This window comes from Mesoplodon densirostris, chromosome 19, assembly GCF_025265405.1.
Source record: "Mesoplodon densirostris isolate mMesDen1 chromosome 19, mMesDen1 primary haplotype, whole genome shotgun sequence".
Lineage (NCBI taxonomy): Eukaryota > Metazoa > Chordata > Mammalia > Artiodactyla > Ziphiidae > Mesoplodon > Mesoplodon densirostris.
Window position 1 is genome coordinate 5,595,335 of NC_082679.1, and position 19,533 is coordinate 5,614,867.

General features: G+C 40.4%; 1 pseudogene; it reads right to left on the reverse strand.

The window, feature by feature from the left end:
- Window positions 1–1,685: 1,685 nt before the first annotated feature.
- On the reverse strand, window positions 1,686–8,408 carry LOC132480703 (vomeronasal type-1 receptor 4-like; annotated as a pseudogene).
- Between the last annotated feature and the right edge of the window lie 11,125 nt (window positions 8,409–19,533).

The window sequence follows — 19,533 nt, forward strand, 5'->3', positions numbered from 1 at the left end:
CAACTACTGAAGCCCGCGCGCCTAGAGTCTGTGCTCTGCCAACAAGAGAAGCCACCGCAATCAGAAGCCTGCGCACTGCAAAGAGTAGCCCCTGCTTGTTGCAGCTAGAGAAAGCCCATGTGCAGCAATGAACACCCAACACAGCCAAAAATAAATTAAAAAAAATTTTTTTTAAGATGTGGCATATATACAATGGAACATTACTCAGACGTAAAAAAGAGTGAATTATTGCCATTTGCAGCAACATGGATGGACTCACAGAATATCATACTAAGTGAAGTAAGTCAGACAGAGAAAGACAATTATTATATGATATCACTTATATGTGGAATCTAAAAGTAATACAAGTGAATCTATATATAAAACAAAAAGACTCACAAACATAGAAAACAGATTTATGATTACCAAGGGGGAGAGTGGGGAGATGGATAAATTAGGAGTATGGGGTTAACAGACAAACTATTTTACATAAAATAGATAAGCAACAACGATTTACTGTATGGCACAGGGAACTAAATTCAATATCTTGTAATAACTGACAATGACAAATCATCTGAAAAAATATACCTAGATACATAACTGAATCACTTTGCTGTACACCTGAAACTAACACATTTTAAATCAACCATACTTCAAGTAAAAAATAAAAATTAAATTGAAAAATAATCTCCATTGAGTAAATCGTGATGTTTCAGACAATATTGTAGATCTACTTATATTGGACTAAAGATATCTTCATCATAGATCAGTGATTGAGGAGAGCAATTTAATTGGAGAATAAGTCCAGTGTGACAATATATGTGTAAACACTGACCAAAACAGAATACTTTAAAAAATTCATTTTTATGCCATTTCAGATATAATATTAAGTATACTCTAAAACTACATTTAAAAAAAAAGTAAACATAAAACTGAAGAAAACTGTTACACTTGAAGATCAAAATGGCATCAGCTGTGGGAGAATAAATGGGAATTTTACTTAACTTTATTGTTTTATTATTGTGTCGCTATGCGGACTGGATTTCTATTGTTGCTGAAACAAATTCCCATGCTATTAGCAGCCCCAAACAACACTCATTCATTTTCTCACAGGTCAGTAAGACAGAAGGCCAAGATCAAGTTGTCCGCTCTCCTGGGCTCTTAACGGGAGCCTCTGGGGGAGAATTCCTTCCAGGCTGGTTCACGACTTTGGCAGAATTCTTCACAATCTCTATGCGGCTCCCTCTATCTTGAAAGCCAGCGTCAGCTCACTGACTCCCCCTCCTGTTTTCAATCTGTTCCTCTTCAGTTGCATCTAACGGGCCTTTCTCTTCTTTAGGGTCATGTGACTACACATGGCCTACCCAGATAATGCGTATAAGTTCCCTATTTTAAAGTCAGTTGACTAGTAACCTAAGGTACATCTGCAAAGTCCCTTTTGCCTGTAATGTAATATAAACCACTAAGGGGTAACACCAGGGGATGCAGATCCGCCTATACCGCTAGGATTTTTTTTTCAATGAAAAGCATTTTTAATTGTGATCATATCCATAAAACTATTGCCAGTGGTTACTTCTCAGGACAGTATCACACCAGAAATAAACATCACCTACACATTTTTCTACTGTTTATTATGTTCTATTTCTTAGATAAAGCCTGTATTACATTTTAGAAATACTACAATAAATAAGGGGCATTTCATCAAATCAGTTTGGGGCATAAAAGTTGTTGAAGACACAGTACTGGGAAGGGGCCAGGCTTCCCGCTGCCAACGCTGAGGGCCCAGGACCAGTGTCAGACCCACCCCAGTCGCTCCCCATGCCTGAGGTTCCGCTGGAAGGGTGAAAGAGAGATGCACGGTGTCACTCAACACTCCACCTGTGCTTCTACTGTATGTTAAAAACTTCGTAGGAGTATTTTGTATGAGCAAGATTCTTGCCTCATGAGCTGAATGTAAAAAACGATCCATGAGTGATCTGTGACTCCACTGTAACCGAGGGTATTAATAATAGGGGACGAATTAGTGACCTCCAATCTGCCCCTGATACTCCATAGCCTTTTTCTCCATCATGAATCCCTCTCCACCACTATGGCCCAGAGACCTTTACTCCATGACTCCTTAGGTCTTTATCCATCTCTTAGCACCTACCCTATCACACTCAAACCCTGGGATCTACATTTTCACCTACCCACCGTCACCTGACCCTTCTACTTCCATACCCTTCTACTTCCATACCCCACCTCCATTCTACACCTACTTTGAATTTAGTTCCCTCTGTCAACTCTATACCTGCACCATGCCCTGCACTTCAGCCTTGTCTTCCACTGCCTCCCCCTTCCCCTTCGATCTATATTTTCCCCTGTTCTACTCACCTTGGCCCAATTCCCATTCCCTCTGTACCCCTCCCTCAAGAAACATCCCTTGTGAGTCAAATTTCTGGCACCTTTCTCTTAAAGAATCAAACTTTATGTTTAGACAATATATTTCTCCCAAATCATCACATTCATGGCAGCTTTCCATACTGCTTCGGTTATCTTGCTTATCTTGGTGTCACTTCACCTTATCAGCAAATTCCCAGTCTTCATTTAGAAAAAGACCGACAAAACCATCCACTATCACCATGCAGGAAAGTGTTAACTCAACAAACCTGGGTTGCTCAAAACCTGCAAATTTTAAACAAAGGGCTGTCTTCAGGATTGGCTCACTCCTGGAAGACAACCTCTGAGCCCTGGGGATATTCTCCTGGATAAGAGTGTTTTCTTATACTTGAGGCATTGGGCCATACTGGACCAGTGAGATCAGGTAAGTTTACCCTAACAATGGTGAAGGCCCATTTTTGCTCTGGAGGGCTGGGGTCTGAGTGAGACAGGCTGGGACCTGGGACCCTCTACTGCAGTACTTGCACCTGGACAAACATCTTCTCCAGCAAGAAAATACAAAGAAGCTATAAAGGACTAAAAATAACTGCGTACATGGGGAGTTGGGTAAATTATGAACAAGATACAAGAAGAGCAAAAGCCAACTGCCACTTCTGAGGAGTTGGGAGCAAAAGCAGGGTCCTGCCTGTGTGCCATGCACAATGTACCACCAAGGCGGTGGGCAGCCCACCCAAGCCAGCCTTGAGCCCGAGCACTGGACCCACCCCTACCTTCACCCCATGTAAGGGACCAGCTCGCCCCGCTCAGGGAGCAAGCAAGGGAACCTGTTACTTGTTTTGGCCCCCTCAAGCTGCAGCACAAGTCCAAATAACACCTTGCCAAAATAATAAAAATTAAAATAAATATAAATAGATAAATAAAACCTTGCCAGAATTTCTTGTCTGGCCTCTATTTCTATTCAGGAGTCGAAGAACCCTGGTCGGTAACATGAGTAGCTGATGTCAGTCACAGGAGTGCTGCATGGCTACATGAATGGCCCCCAGTACAACCCGGCACCAAAGGCTCAGATGAGCTTCCTTGGTTGGCAACACTTCCCACGTATTGTCACGTATATTTCAGGCAGAATTAAGCACACCTTATTGTGACTCCACTGGGAGGGGACATGTGGAAACTTACACCTGATTTCTTGTGGACTTCACCCCATGCACCTTTTCCCTTTGTGGACTTCACCCCACGCACGTTTTCCCTTTGTTGATTCTAGCCTGTATCCTTTCACTGTAATAAAGTGTATTGGGAGTCCTCTATGTATCATCAAGCTTGAGGAGGGCCTTGGAGACCTCTGACCCAAACATGTTAAATAATAAAATATCTTCAGCAATGTCATCCTGTGGTAGCAAGCTCTGTTACCAAGTCTAGGATCCCAGGCTAAAAAAAATCCAACAGTGAATGTATTCTACATCTTAGGGGGTTAAAAAATACACATACACATACACACACACACACACATATATTTAGGACATACAGAGATGTTTTCTTTATGGGGCTCCTGTCAATATAAACAATGTAAGACATTCAAAATCAGTGTGTCAGTACCATTCTGCATGTGAAATTGGTCAGCACCAGTTTCATGTGACTCTGGGAAATAAGTACTGTACCTATAAGAAAACCACCTAGAAGAGAACATAGAAAGAACATTCTGTGACATAAATTACAGCAGTATTTTTTTAACTTTATTGAAATCTAGTTGATTTCAGCAATATTTTTTTGAATCTGTCTTCTAAGGCAAATGAAATACAGGCAAATATAAACAAATAGGACACCTAATTAAACCTAAAAGCTATTGCACAGGAAAGGAAACTGACAAAATGAAAAGAAAACCTACAGAATGGGAGAAAATATTTGCAAATGATATGATTGACAAGGGTTTAATACCCAAATGATATGAACTCAATATCAAAAAACAAACAACCCAAACAAAAAATGAGTGGAAGACTGGGATAGACATTTTCCAAAGAAGACATACAAATGGATAACAGGAATGTGAAAAGATATTCAACATCGTTAGTCATTAAAAATGCAAATGAAAACAACGAGATATCACTTCATACCTGTCAGAATAGCTATCATTAAAAAGTTTACAAACAGGGACTTTCCCTGGTGGTGCAGTGGATACGACTCCGTGCTCCCAAATGTAGGGGACCCGGGTTCAATCCAAAGTGAGGGAACTAGATCTCACAAGCATGCCCCAACTAAGGAGCCCACGTGCTGCAACTAAGACCCAGTGCAACCAAATAAATAAATATCAGAAAGTTTACAAACAGAAATGTGGGCCAGTTTATACAGAAAAGGGAACCCTTGTACACTGTTGGTGGCAATGTAAATTGGTGCAGCCACTATGGAAAACACTATGGAAGATCTTCAAAAACACTCAAAATAGCACTACCATATGATCCAGCAATGACACACCTGAGTATATATCTAAAACAAAACAAAAACACTAATTCAAAAAGTAATATGCCCGCCAACACTTAGAGCAGCATTTTTTACAATAGCCAAGGTATGGATCCAAACTGAGTTACCAACAGATGAATCGATAAAGAAGAGGTGGTATATATATTGAATACAATGAAATAATGCTCAGCCATTAAAGAGAATAAAATTTTGCCATTGCAACAACATGGATGGACATAGAGGTTATTATGCTTAGGGAAATAAGTCAAAAACAGAAAAACAAATACTATACGATATCACTTTTCTGTGGAATCTAAAAAATAGAACAAACTAGTGAATATTACAAAGAAGAAACAGATTCGCAGATACAGAAAACAAACTAGTGGTTACCAGTGGGGAGAGGGAAGGGAGCAGGGACAATACAGGAATAGGGGATTGAGAGATGCAAACTACTATGTGTAAATAAATAAGATACAAGGATATATTGTACAACACAGGAAATATAGCCAATATGTCATAATAACTATAAACGGAATATAACCTTTAAAAATTGTGAATCACTATGTTGTACTCAAACATACTATAAATCAAATATACTTCATTTTTTAAATTAAATTAAAAATTTAGAAGTTGAAACAAAAGTAAATTAAAAATTAAACAAGTAAATAAATAAATTCCTCTTTGGAGCCTTCTGGAAAAAAAGAGATACAGTGAATAGATTACTGTCTCAATATCCTTATATTGTAAAGGTGGGATAACAATATTACATAAAATGACACTGTGATTAGCTTTTAAATGTATGCTAAATTTCTAGGTAAAAGCTAACACATACTAAGTACACAGCTTTCAAAGAGAAGATCAATTATAAGGTAGAATTATATTTAAAAATTAATGGAGGGCTTCCCTGGTGGCACAGTGGTTGAGAGTCCGCCTGCCGATGCAGGGGACACGGGTTCATGCCCCAGTCTGGGAAGATCCCACATGCCGTGGAGCGGCTGGGCCGTGAGCCATGGCCACTGAACCTGCACGTCCAGAGCCTGTGCTCCGCAACGGGAGAGGCTACAACAGTGAGAGGCCCACGTACCACAAAAAAAAAAAAAAAAAAAAAAAAAAAAAAAAAATTAATGGAAAGAAAGTTACAGATAAAAAAGAAAATAAACTCTACTGATACACAAACATATCAATTATTATAGTAAATGTAAGTAGACTAATTTCTTAATCAAACTTTCGTAACTATAGTCATTAGATGTTTTTTCAAAAGATATGGCCAAATAATAGGATTAAAGTAGGAAAATGAAAAATACATTTTATGGAATTGTAACAAAAAACTAGCATGGCAATATACTCTTCAGATAACGCATACTTTAAGATTTTTCACTACTGTAGTTAGTGCTATTTTAAATTTTTCTCAAAGTACAACTTCCTAATGTTATTGATAAATAACAAACATGATTGACTTTATATTTATATGTCTGTATATATACACACAGGTCACAAGCAGACATATATACACATTAGTAGGTAGGTGTGTGTCTGCATTTTCTTCTTGCTTCATGATCCACTTTGTGGTAAATATTGAAGTGTTTCATGTGAGCTAAATATATTGGTTTCTCGTTGGGGTACAAGGTTCAATCTGTATATCCACTGGGTCAGAATAATTACTTTCTTTTTCAAACTGTTGAATTCTCAATACTTTCATTGGCTTCAGAATGTCAATACAGAGAAAACCATGTAAAATCTCTCCTAAAACTGAGGCAATACCCCCACTTTACTCCTTGAAAATCGTGTAGCCACAAACTCCACATACACAGAATGTCTTTCCCTTTCAAATGGCTCTTCCTGCGGTGCTCTGAATTTAATGGAAGTCTCCACTGTAAACTAATTTCATGGCTTTGGAGACATGAGCATGTACCTGTCAACCTCTTTCTTACCAATATGTCCAAGTCATCTTCACAAAAGAGAAAATTCTGCCTTCTACAGATCCCAGTTAGGTACAATTCACATCTTTTTCAATTGTCACAATCATCTGATGTTGTTTAAAAACCCAGTAAAATGGGACTTCCCTGGTGGCGCAGTGGTTAAGAGTCCGCCTGCCGATGCAGGGGACACAGGTTTGTGCCCCAGTCCCGGTCCGGGAGGATCCCACATGCCGCGGAGCGGCTGGGCCCGTGAGCCATGGCCGCTGAGCCTGCGCGTCCGGAGCCTGTGCTCCGCAGCAGGGAGAGGCCCGCGTACCACAAAAAGAAACAAACAAAAAAACACAGTAAAATGTAATTTTATGCTCTACTTTGCCCTACTTTAGTTCAATCTGGCCATTTCTACCTGAACATATTTAAACATGCTCATCTCGCCACAAAACACCGTATTTCAAATCAATGATTGTCTTCATTCTAAGGATATAATGGACAAAACTCATGACTAGCTTCCAAAAGCATTACTCAAGGACTGAGTTTCCCCTCCAGTGCTATTATCTTCAGTTTCAGTAATGACCTGCCACATGTTCTTCCATTTTCACGAACCTTTTCTTAATATTTCATGTCTACTTCATTTCTGGGAAATTTATGGTGATAGTTTTAAGTTACACACTAATATACTTCTCCATAACATCCAGATTGCTTGAGGACCTGGTGTTTATTACTGCATAAATTCTGAATTCCTCCACTGCAACACTAGCAAAACATCCGTTACAGAAGTATTTACATGATAATTACGTAACACTTCATTACAATCACTATTGTAACATTGTTTACTTTGAAGAAGATGTTCCCATGTCCTGTTTACCATCTTCTGGTAAGCCACTGACAATTTTACTTAAGACTCTGAGAAAAGAGAGTGAATTATCAAATGCATATAGTGCAAATACATACAATTTACATCTTTCTCATAAAGGTAGGGGATTTTGTATTCCTTTTCCCAGCAAAACAGAGCCTGGATATTCTGGAGTCACGACTCATGAGGAGAAAGGGGCTGATAGCTGGGAAACAAAGTGATTATTGCAGACACGTTCAAAAGGAACAAACTAGGATTGTTCAAAAGACCCAAAATAATATAACAGATGGAGGAAAGAATGTTAAAATTAACAAAGGTGATCACCAAGAGAAGGATGGTTTTCGTGGCTCTGGACTCAGGGGAGGATGTGGAGGAGACACTGATCCTATGAATGTGTTGGACCCTCTGCTTATGCCTGTACAGGATGAAAACCGTGGAGCCACTGGTCCAGGTCATGAATACAAAACGTAAGACATCGGGGAAGGATAGCAATGCTGCATATAATAAGTCTCCGGTTTGGTCATGGCGAACAACAAAACAATGAAACGTTTTCTGTTTGTGACGCTTTTGTTGCTCAATATTCCAGTCATATATAGGGGATAAATGATATTTACCAGCATGTTCATGATCCAGCACAGGATAACTGAAGCAATAACACACTTGAGAGCTTTCACTTTAAGCTCTGCCCACCTAGAAGTCCTGGGACTGATCATGATGGCCTGGAAGATACTCAAGAAGCAGGTGGTGGCAATGGACACACCCCTGCCCACTCCGCGAACATAGGGGAAAACTTTGCAGGCAAAAATCACTGTCCATGTGGTGCCACCCATAATTTCTCACTGTATTGTGAAATCCATCAGAGAACAGAACCAAGATTTTGGCTACAATCAGGTTCTTGACAATCAAACCTATGGTCCTCAGCCTATACCCAGTGCAAAAAGGGAAGAGATAATGGTAAAAAAGAGAGAAATTCTCTCCAAAGAAGATATACAGATTGCCAACAAACAAATGAAAGGATGCTCAACATCACTCATCATTAGAGAAATGCAAATCAAAACTACAATGAGGAATCACCTCACACTGGTCAGAATGGCCATCATCAAAAAATCTACAAACAATAAATGCTGGAGAGGGTGTGAGACAAGAGAACCCTCTTGCACTGTTGGTGGGAATGTAACTTGATACAGCCACTATGGAGAACAGTATGGAGGTTCCTTAAAAAACTAAAAATAGAACTACCATATGACCCAGCAATTCCAACACTGGGCATATACCCTGAGCAAACCATAATTCAAAAGGAGTCCTGTACCACAATGTTCATTGCAGCACTATTTACAACTGTCAGGACATGGAAGCAACCTAAGTGTCCATCAACAGATGAATGGAAAAAGAAGATGTGGCACATATATACAATGGAATATTACTCAGCCATAAAAAGAAGCGAAACTGAGCTATTTGTAATGAGGTGGATAGACCTAGAGTCTGTCATACAGAGTGAAGTAAGTCAGAAAGAGAAAAACAAATACCGTATGCTAACACATACATATGGAATCTAAAAAAAAAAATGGTTCTGAAGAACCTAGGGGCAGGACAGGAATAAAGACGCAGATGCAGAGAATGGACTTGAGGACGCAGGGAGGGGGAAGGGGAAGCTGGGACAAAGTGAGAGGGTGGCATGGACATATATACACTACCAACTGTGAAATAGCTAGCTAGTGGGAAGCAGCTGTGCTTTATGACTACCTAGAGGGGTGGGATAGGGAGGGTGGGAGGGAGACCCAAGAGGGAGGGGATATGGGGATATATGTATGCGTATAGTTGATTCACTTTGTTATACAGCAGACACTAACACAATAATGTAAAGCAATTATACTCCAATAAAGATGTTCCAAAAAAAAAAAAGAGAGAGAGAGAGAGGGAAATTCCCCAGCATTCCAAATACTGTCGGTAATAATAAGATCGATCCTGCTGCCGAATCCCTGGCAGCCCTGTTATCAGGTCTCACTGACTGATGCTTGTCTTCTGAGCTAGAAGATCCTGAATGCAAATATGAGGCATGGACCACATGTACCAGGTCAACTGAAATGCAACATTCGGCAGTTAACAATAGCCTTACTTTGAAATATAGTCTTCCTGTCATGTCAAGGCATCCAAGGGTTGAACGTATAACCATTAAAGAACACTTACAATGTATGACTCACTGCTATGAAAGCCACACATGTGGTAACATCTTTATTCCTCACAAATTCCTGAAGCAAACACTTATCTTATCTAAAGATGAGGCAAACACTGACACATAGAGGTTAAGTGTTTCCATCCTAATATTGAGCCATTCTCGCATTTATTAAATCCAAATTGTCATGGGTGGGTACCTGCAGTTTTATGCTGCAGTCGGTGCATTTAATCCAGAATATACTCAAATACTAGTCACCTGTGTTCTTCAAATAAACCAGATCTAAATTTAATTTTGCTTTTACACCTTGTCATTTCAATTTAGGTTGCTGATATTTTATTTAAAAATGTAGTTAATAAATAAATGGAAACTTGTCATTAAGACTTATTCTATTGCCAAATACAAACTTTGAATAAAGCTGTAGAAATCTTACTTAAATGTAAATGCACTGGGGGCTTCCCTGGTGGAGCAGTGGTTAAGAATCCACCTGCCAATGCAGGTGACACGGGTTCAAGCCCTGGTCCGGGAAGATCCCACACGCCGCGGAGCAACTAAGCCCATGTGCCACAATTACTGAGCCTGTGCTCTAGAGCCTGCAAGCCACAACTACTGAGCCCACCCGCCACAACTACTGAAGCCCACATGCCTAGAGCCTGTGCTCCACAACAAGAGAAGCCACCACAATAAGAAACCTGCGCACTGCAATGAAGAGTAGACCCCGCTCACCACAACTAGAGAAGGCCCACGCATAGCAACAAAGACCCAACGCAGCCAAAAAATAGATAAAGAGGGGCTTCCCTGTGGCACAGTGGTTGAGAGTCTGCCTGCCGATGCAGGGGACACGGGTTCGTGCCCCGGTCCGGGAAGATCCCACATACGGCGGAGCGGCTGGGCCGGTGAGCCATGGCCGCTGAGCCTGCGCGGCTGGAGCCTGTGCTCTGCAACGGAAGAGGCCACATCAGTGAGAGGCTGGCATACCACACACACAAAAAAAAAAAGATAAAGAAAATAAAAATCTTTAAAAAAAAATGTAAATGCACCGACTGCAGTATAAAACTGCAGGTACTCACCCATGACAATTTGGATTTAATAAATGCAAGAATGGCCCATGGAAACAAAAAGATTCATTTACTTCCATTCCAGGACAAAAGTACAAACGTCATAAGTCACTGGAACTATGGGACAGGAAACACTGATGCCTGATTAATAGTGCACAGTAGAAACAAATTATTACTGATTGCAGACCATATGCATAACTATTTATTAATACCCAAGTCAAATAAAAGTACTAGCAGTAAGGCAAGATTTGTGAAAGATATGAAAATACAAGACACATGCAAAATCGAATGTTAAGGCGAGCAACTTGTGCATATATAAATGCCATACATTTTTTGGATCAGTATCATAATATTTAAAAGCAGCAGAAATATCACAGGATACATTTGAGCCTAAAAATGATATCTGAAACTTACAAAGTTCTACTTTTCTTAAATGCTACTTCCCTAACTTTTAGTGAGAAGACTCTCTCCATAATCAATAAAGACACAATTATTAAATCATCTGGGAGGGAGGCTCAAGAGGGAGGGGATATGGGGACATATGTATGCATATGGCTGATTCACTTTGGTGTACAACAGACACTAACACAGTATTGTGAAGCAATTATACTCCAATAAAGATTTTTTTAAATAAATAAATAAATAAATCTGCTAAGCAATTCATACAGCCAGAGTTAGAGAAAGCATTTACATTCCAACAATGGCTGCTAGACACACTATTTCTGCACAGGTTCAGCTGAGTCCTGTAGATTCATCCCAGTATTTGTTACAAGTATGGAGATATTACGGGCTCACCTCTGAAACTTGAAATTTATGTCTGCAATTTTTGTAAAGTAGACTGAACAGCAGACTGAATTGGGAAATACAGTCCTTAAGCACATGAAAAATCAGATTTCATCATCACTTGCATTAAACCACAACAATCACTGTCAGTGAGAAATACATACATTACGTTAGGAGCCATCGGGGATTGGTGAAAGCTCTAGGACTCCATTTCTCTTGACTATCTCAGTTCATGCCTTAGGATTTATCCCACCATCCTGTGTGGTTTTGGTGCTGGACCAGGTTCATACACGGGAGAGTCCCTTTATCCAATATGTTCACTTCCCAATTTCCTGCACAAATCCTTCCTTTATAGATTCCACCTCCCTAATGAATAGAGAAAACCCACCGCCTTTTTCCTGCTGCCTGGATGGTGGGCTCAACGCGAAGGTCAAAGCAATCAGTACACGTGGGAGAGGGGTAGCTCCACCCTGAGATATGAGTTTGTGATCCTGTGACCTCCCCTCCCCTCAGAACTGCAATTATCACTTAACCTGGAGCAGCACTGGCAGGAACAGGCTTGGGAGCTGTGATTATTTTTTAAAATATTTTCCTAGTTGCTAATTACCAAGAACAATTATCACTTTCTAGCTAATATATCTTAAGAGACTATTGGCGTGTTTGTGACCGATGCTTACTTTTCCATGATCTCTGGAGGCAGACAGGGCTCCTATGTAGGGAGCAGGAAGTACTTAGGTTTGACACGTAAGGGACTGGCTGCAAGTACATGTCTCAATGCAGGTTCTGCTTCACTGAGAAATTCTACCCAGGACGGTTCTTTCCTAATTTCATACACTAAGTTGGACCATCAATTAAGGTATGAGCAATGAAATGGAATCTGTCCAAGTATCTGAGAAGGATCTAAAAAGAGATACAAATAACAAGAACATGATGCCAATGTCTATATTAGATATCACTGCACTCATTTGTACAACTCAATATCAATGAATCTGTAAATTGTTAGGAAAATAAATTTTACTGACATTGACCCTCACTAACAATAGGAAGCAGAAACAGACTAATATCCATAGAAGAAAGAGAGAAGGTTCTAAAAGAGACCCTTGGGGGTGGGGTGAGGAAAAAATAATAATAAAAGAGACCCTTGCAAATAACAGCACCAGGATCAGATGGTTTAAGAGGGAGATTCTACTATTCCTGTTACTGCCAGATAAGTCAATGCTACTCACTTAATTCAAGACCATCAAAGTCCTCCACACTTGCTTTTGTGCAAAACTTTGATTAAGGAATTATGATTACCCCTTAAATTAAGAAATATATATCTGATGAGTCAAGAAGGGAAAAATATATATATATATATACTATGGTTTAAATTAATCCTTCAGGTTTTCCTATACACAAATCAACTCTTTGATCAAGGTTCACTATGCAGTGATTCCCCAATGTCAAGTCAGTTGCTAGAGCCATAACAGTGGGCAATCTATCCCCCCCAACTCATTTACACAGATGCAAACACACATGCACACGTACTCACACACTCCAACATACAGTCACACACATTCACACACACAATACACAATCACCCACGTGCTCATGTAATTTCAGCTGCACACTCACAGGCATTAATGCACACACTGAACACATAAAAATTCCCACTCACATATAAAACACCCTCCCAGAACCATAATAGGGAAGATCAAATCTGACTCCATATTAGATCTGTTCTTTTTTCACTTTAACCTTTGTGCTCTGTTGCCTGTCCTTAGTCATGCTGGCTCTGCACTTTTTGTAAAAGAATGTTACATATAACCTGAAATATACAAGATAGCCTATTCTCAAGACTCTGACCTTCAAGAGTCCATTCATATAGAGATAAAAAGCTGTCTTGTTGGAGGTTTCAGAAACATCTTGACCTGACCTATGTGGACAGTGGACAGCTACAAGAACCTACGGGGATTCTGACACCAAGAAGTTTGCAACAACTAACCATGCCCCTCCCTCACCTTGCCTTTAAAAGGGCTTTGCTGAAACTTTGAGGAGTTGGGGGTTTTGGGGGCATGAGCCACACATCTCCTTGCATGGCCCTCCAATAAACCTTTCTCTGCTCTGAACTCCGACGTTTCAGTTTGTTTGGCTTCACTGTGTGTTGGGCACATGAACTTGCGTTCAATAACAGAACCAGACCTTGCTATGGGCCCTGATGGAACTCCCTTGAACCATGGTGTTGAGCCCATGCATGAAGAAGGATGGGCAAGTAAAGAGGTATCAAATGCCCCAAAGGGGAGAAACAGGGTCTTGGACATTATTACCTAGACACTGCCCTGCCTGTTTCAACCCCCAGAAAGGGACATTTAAATAATTCAAAGTTGGTGCTTCCAATGACCAAGACCTATGCAGAACCTGGTCTGCATTCAGAGCAGCCTCTCCCCACAGCATTGCCGATTTCAAGGAAGCTTCTCCAAGACATAGGAGAGGGTAGCAGGAGTGAAAAATGTGAGGTCCAGGGAAAGTCATCTTGCTGAAGTGTAAGGCTGGTACTGTACATACACAAAACATACAACGTACAACGAAAAAGAACAAATTTCTGTCATGGAAGCTGTGATACATCTGGTCTTTGTCCCTGGTTTCTGACACAGAGCTGCTAAAACCCTTGTTATGTTTTGAGTGATAGAGGTGAAAGGAGCATCTTCTGTTATTTATAACAAACCCCTTTCAACCACGTCTGAGGTTCTCTGTTAATGAGGTGACTCTTGGTGGGCCCCTAGAGAGCTTCAGGGTGGGAGCTGGTTGCCAGAGGAACCGACCAGGAGACTAGAGGGTTGCAACTTTCAGGCTTAGCCCTGTGCTCCAGAGAGGGAAGAGGGGCTGGAGATTGAGCTTATTCACCAACTGCGAAAGATTTCATCAATGATGCCCACAGGATGAAGCCTCCTTAAAAACCTCTGAACAATGGGGCACAGAGAGCTGAAGAGTTGGACAACACATCCACCTGCAGGGAGGGTGGTGTTACCCAACTCCATGGGGACAGAAGCTCTTGTGCTTGGGCTCCTTCCAGAACGCACCCAATGTACTCCTTCATCTGGCCATTCCTCTGTATCCTTTATAATAAACTGGTGGTTTAAGGAAAATGTTTTCGGGAGTTTGTGAGCATTCTAGCAAATTATTGAACTTGAAGTGTGTGGGGGGAGGGGTGAGTGGAGGAATCCCTGATGTAACAGCAAAGTCAGACAGAAGAGTTGTTAGCCGGGGCACCCAATGTTTGAGACTCACATTTGAACTGAGGACAGTCTTGTGGAGTCTGAACTTGACAAAACGAAAGACAACCTACAGAATGGGAGAAAATATTTGCCAATGATATCACTGACAAGGGGTTAATATCCAAAATATATAAACAGCTCATATAAATCAATATCAAAAAACAAACAATCTAATCAAAACGTGGGCAGAGGACCTGAAGAGACATTTTTCCAAAGAAGACATACAAATGGCTAACCAGCACATGAAAAGATGCTCAACATCGCTAATTATTAAAGAAATGCAAATCAAAACAACAATGAGATATCACACCTGTTAGAATGGCCATCATCAAAAAACCTACAAACAACAAATGTTGGAGAGGGTATAGAAAAAAGTGAACACTTGTACACTGTTGGTGGGAATGTAAATTGGTGCAGCCACTATGGAAAACAGTATAAAGTTTCTCAAAAAACTACAAATAGAACTACCATACGATCCAGCAATTCCACTCCTGGGTATATATCCAGAAAAAAATGAAAACACTAATTCAGAAAGACACGTGGACCCCAATGTTCATAGAAGGACTATTTACAATAGCCAAGATATGGAAGCAACCCAAGTGTCTATCAACAGACATATTACATATTTATATTATATACATAATGGAATATTAGCCATCAAAGAATGAAATTCTGCCATTTGCAGCAATGTGGATGGACCTAGAGAATATTATGCTTAGTGAAATAAGTCAGAGAAAGACAAATACTGTATGATATCACTTATATGTGAATCTAAAAAATACAAACAAACGAATGTATAATAACAAAACAGAAACAGACTCACAGGTATAGAAAACAAACTAGTGGTTACCAGTGGGGAGTGGGGAGGGGCACATTAGGGGTATGGGATTAAGAGATACAAACTGTTATATATAAAATAAATAAGCAACAAGGATATATTGTAGACCATAGGGAATTATAGCCACTATCTTATAATAACTCTTAATGGAGTATAACCTGTAAAAATACTGAATCACAATGTTGTACACCTGAAACAAAAATAATATTGTTAATCAACTATACTTCAATTTTTTACAGTTTAAAATATTTTTTAGGGCTTCCCTGGTGGCGCAGTGGTTGAGAGTCCGCCTGCCGATGCAGGGGACACGGGTTCGTGCCCCGGTCCAGGAAGATCCCACATGCCGCGGAGCTGCTGGGCCCGTGAGCCATGGCCACTGAGCCTGCGCGTCCGGAGCCTGTGCTCCGCAACGGGAGAGGCCACAGCAGTGAGAGGCCCGCCTACCGCAAAAGAAAAAAAAATAATTTTTTAAATAAATTGTCCAGAAAAAGAAAACCACCGAGGTGATGATGAATGCTATGGAAGAAACAAGGAGATGGAACAGAGAGAAGCTGAGGGAAGTCAACTTTAGATAAACTGATCACCTCTGAAAGCGAAACATTTGAGCTCAGACCCATAAAAAGGTAGAGGGGGGGGCAGCAGTGTACAAACCTGGGGGAAGGAAACTCCAGGCACAGGAGCAGCACATGCAAAGGCCCTGCGTCAGGAACGGATGTGGCATATGGAGAAGTGGAAAAAATACTCGTGAGAATGCAGGGGAAGACCAGTGATTGGGGTTTGGCTGAAGCACCCAGGCAGACTGCAGTGCTGCTTCAAACCTGGGGGATACTCAGAGAGGAACAGGTCTAGGGGAAGGCGAGTGGAATCAAGAGCTTAACTTTGTACCTATCAAGATTGAGATGTCTGTAGACACCCAATGAAGATGTAAAGAGACCAGTCTTTCAAATAAGACGAGAGATGAGCACAAAGTTCTAGGTTGGAAATGAACATTTGGGAGTCATTAGCCTACAATATTACTTCAAGCCTAGAAGAGAAAAAGGACGTTAGGTAAGAACTACAGTATGGCCTTCAGTTAAAGATGACGTATCAGGGCTTCCCCTGGGGCGCAGTGGTTGAGAGTCCACCTGCCGATGCAGGGGACACGGGTTCGTGCCCCGGGCTGGGAGGATCCCACATGCCGCGGAAAGGCTGGGCCCGTGAGCCATGGCTGCTGGGCCTATGCGTCCGGAGCCTGTGCTCCGCAACGGGAGAGGCCAAAACAGTGAGAAGCCCGTGTACCAAGAAAAAAAAAAAAAAGATAACGTATCAATACTGGTTCATTCATGGTAAGAAATATACTGCACTAATGTCAGATGTCAGTAATAGGGGAACTGGCTGTGGGATATATGTGGGATTCTTTGTACCAGCTTTGCATTCTGAAAAATAAAGTTTAGGGAGGAAAAATAACCATAGCCAGGCTACAGGATAAATATTACAGGAGCAGCTAGTATAAAAGAGGAAGAAAAAAAGGGGCTATTTGGGAGAGAAGATAATTTCCATTTCCATTTCTGATATTTATACTGAAAGAAGAACATCAGAGAGGAGGTATTCTGGAGGCAAGCAAATGCAGGGCTAGAGGTCAAATGTGAGAATACTTGCCAATTTGAGAAACACCAGCATAGAACCAAGAGCTTAAGCTTTCAAATTACTGAAGGAGTTACAATAAAAGTCAAGAACAGAAAGTGGAGAACAGAAACGTTGGAAGATTCTTGGAGCATGAAGATCCAGAAACCAGGCAAGTAAAAAGTGAATCAGCGCAGAAGGATGTAGGTTAGTTAGGGTGGTGTTACCTGGACCCAGACAGGATTGGTTGTCAGGAAAGAAAAGGGACACTGTTAACAGGCAGGAAGGTGCTCTAGTCCATACAGAGAATGAAGTTATCAGCCTGGGCAGAGGCATAGAAAGAATGGAATTTTATACCAAGCAGGACCTCGGCTGTGGAGAGGAAAAGGAGTAAGAGGTAGGCCTGCTGCCTGTTTTTGTAAATAAAGCTTTATTGGAACACACACACACACACACACACACACACACACACACACGAAATAATTTCTAGTAATAGGCTAATGATGTGTAAGTTAATAAGCTAAACAAACAATATACATTATTTCATCCTCCCCAATTATTCCTATTTTAAAACTGAGGTAGCTAGAATAGAAAGTAGAAAGATCACATATAAAACAATAGACCAAAAAATAGATATAAATTTAAAAAATAAAATAAAACAATAGACCTATTATCTCTGTTAGCCACTTTGGTAATTAGGATAACATAAATTCAACAATATTTCTGGAAAACTTAAAGAGAACTTCCAGGAGATAAATATAAACAAGGTGTGCCTTCTAAACCATGGCATAAAAGCTAAAAAGTACGTAATCTATGTAAGAAGAACTACAAAGCAAATTAAACTACAAGGAAACAAAGAGAATTAAAAAAGAGTAAAACGGGAGTGAGAGACACAAAGGACAGGGTTGAGGTAACGGAGGCAAAAGTAAAACTCTCCGTGACAAGACAAAGCTGCCTGGAACGAATAAAACGGAAACAAAATCCAGCGATTGGCTGGTTCTCAGAGACACCCACATCCTCAAACACCAACCAGGGGAGACAAAATGTAAGAAACAAAGTATATCCGGACCAGGCAAATGTGGATAACGGAATCAGGAAGAGAAACAGTAAAAGTAGCAGGTAAAAGAATTTAAGATGAGGGCCATTAAATGGGGTAAAGTAGAAATTTATACAATAACATGAGTTAGAAGTTATAGTGTGGTTGCTTTATGTAGCAAATAGTAGGGAACTAAATCACATAAAACAAACGCTGTTTAAAAAAAAAGACAAAAACAAGGATGTTTGACAGAAACACCACTGAGATAGAAGATATTAATACCACTGTAATTTTGTGACAGATAATGTAGGAAAATATTATATATATGGCCTAAATATTAAAACTAATATTCACGTCAGCAATATATCAAAGTAGATAAAAGATGTACATACTGAAAATATACATGGTTTTCAACTATTCATATTTGCCTTAAAAGAAAAGGCCACATATGGTACCACAATGAAAAGCGGGATAAATTCCCCCAAATAGAATTAGGAATAACAAGAAAGATAGCAACCAAAAAAATTCCAAACAAATCATAAAATTAAAAATTATCCTAGGGCTCCCCTGGTGGCGCAGTGGTTGAGAGTCCGCCTGCCAATGCAGGGGACACGGGTTCGTGCCCCAGTCCCAGAAGATCCCACGTGCCGCGGAGCGGCTGGGCCCGTGAGCCAGGGCCGCTGAGCCTGCGCGTCCGGAGCCTGTGCTCCGCAGGGGGAGAGGCCACAGCAGTGAGAGGCCCGTGTACAGCCAAAAAAAAAAAAAAAATTATCCTAAATGTCTCTTATGTGAAGTAAGAATAGAATTGGCAATTATTGCATATTTGTAAAATGACAATAAATATTTAACTGTGAAAAATTATGGTGAAGAAGCATGAATATAATCAGAATAACTGTGATTATTTCTACGATTACCAGGTGGAAACAAGAGAAGGATATCACTTGCCTACATGAAAACTAAAAACATGTTCTGAAAAAGGATAATTGAATGTTTGATATATGTCTTATCTTCAGCAAGTAACATACAATTTTAATGTAACATCAGACAAACTCTCCAGGCATACCAGTTAAAAGTATTTTGTAAAACAAGTAATAGTTTGCATGATTCAACATTCACAAGGTACAGCTGAGGTCCTTCCACCACCCAGTTCCTCTGTTCCTAATTTTGTGAATCCCCACAGTGATATTCTACGAATATACAAGCAAATATCA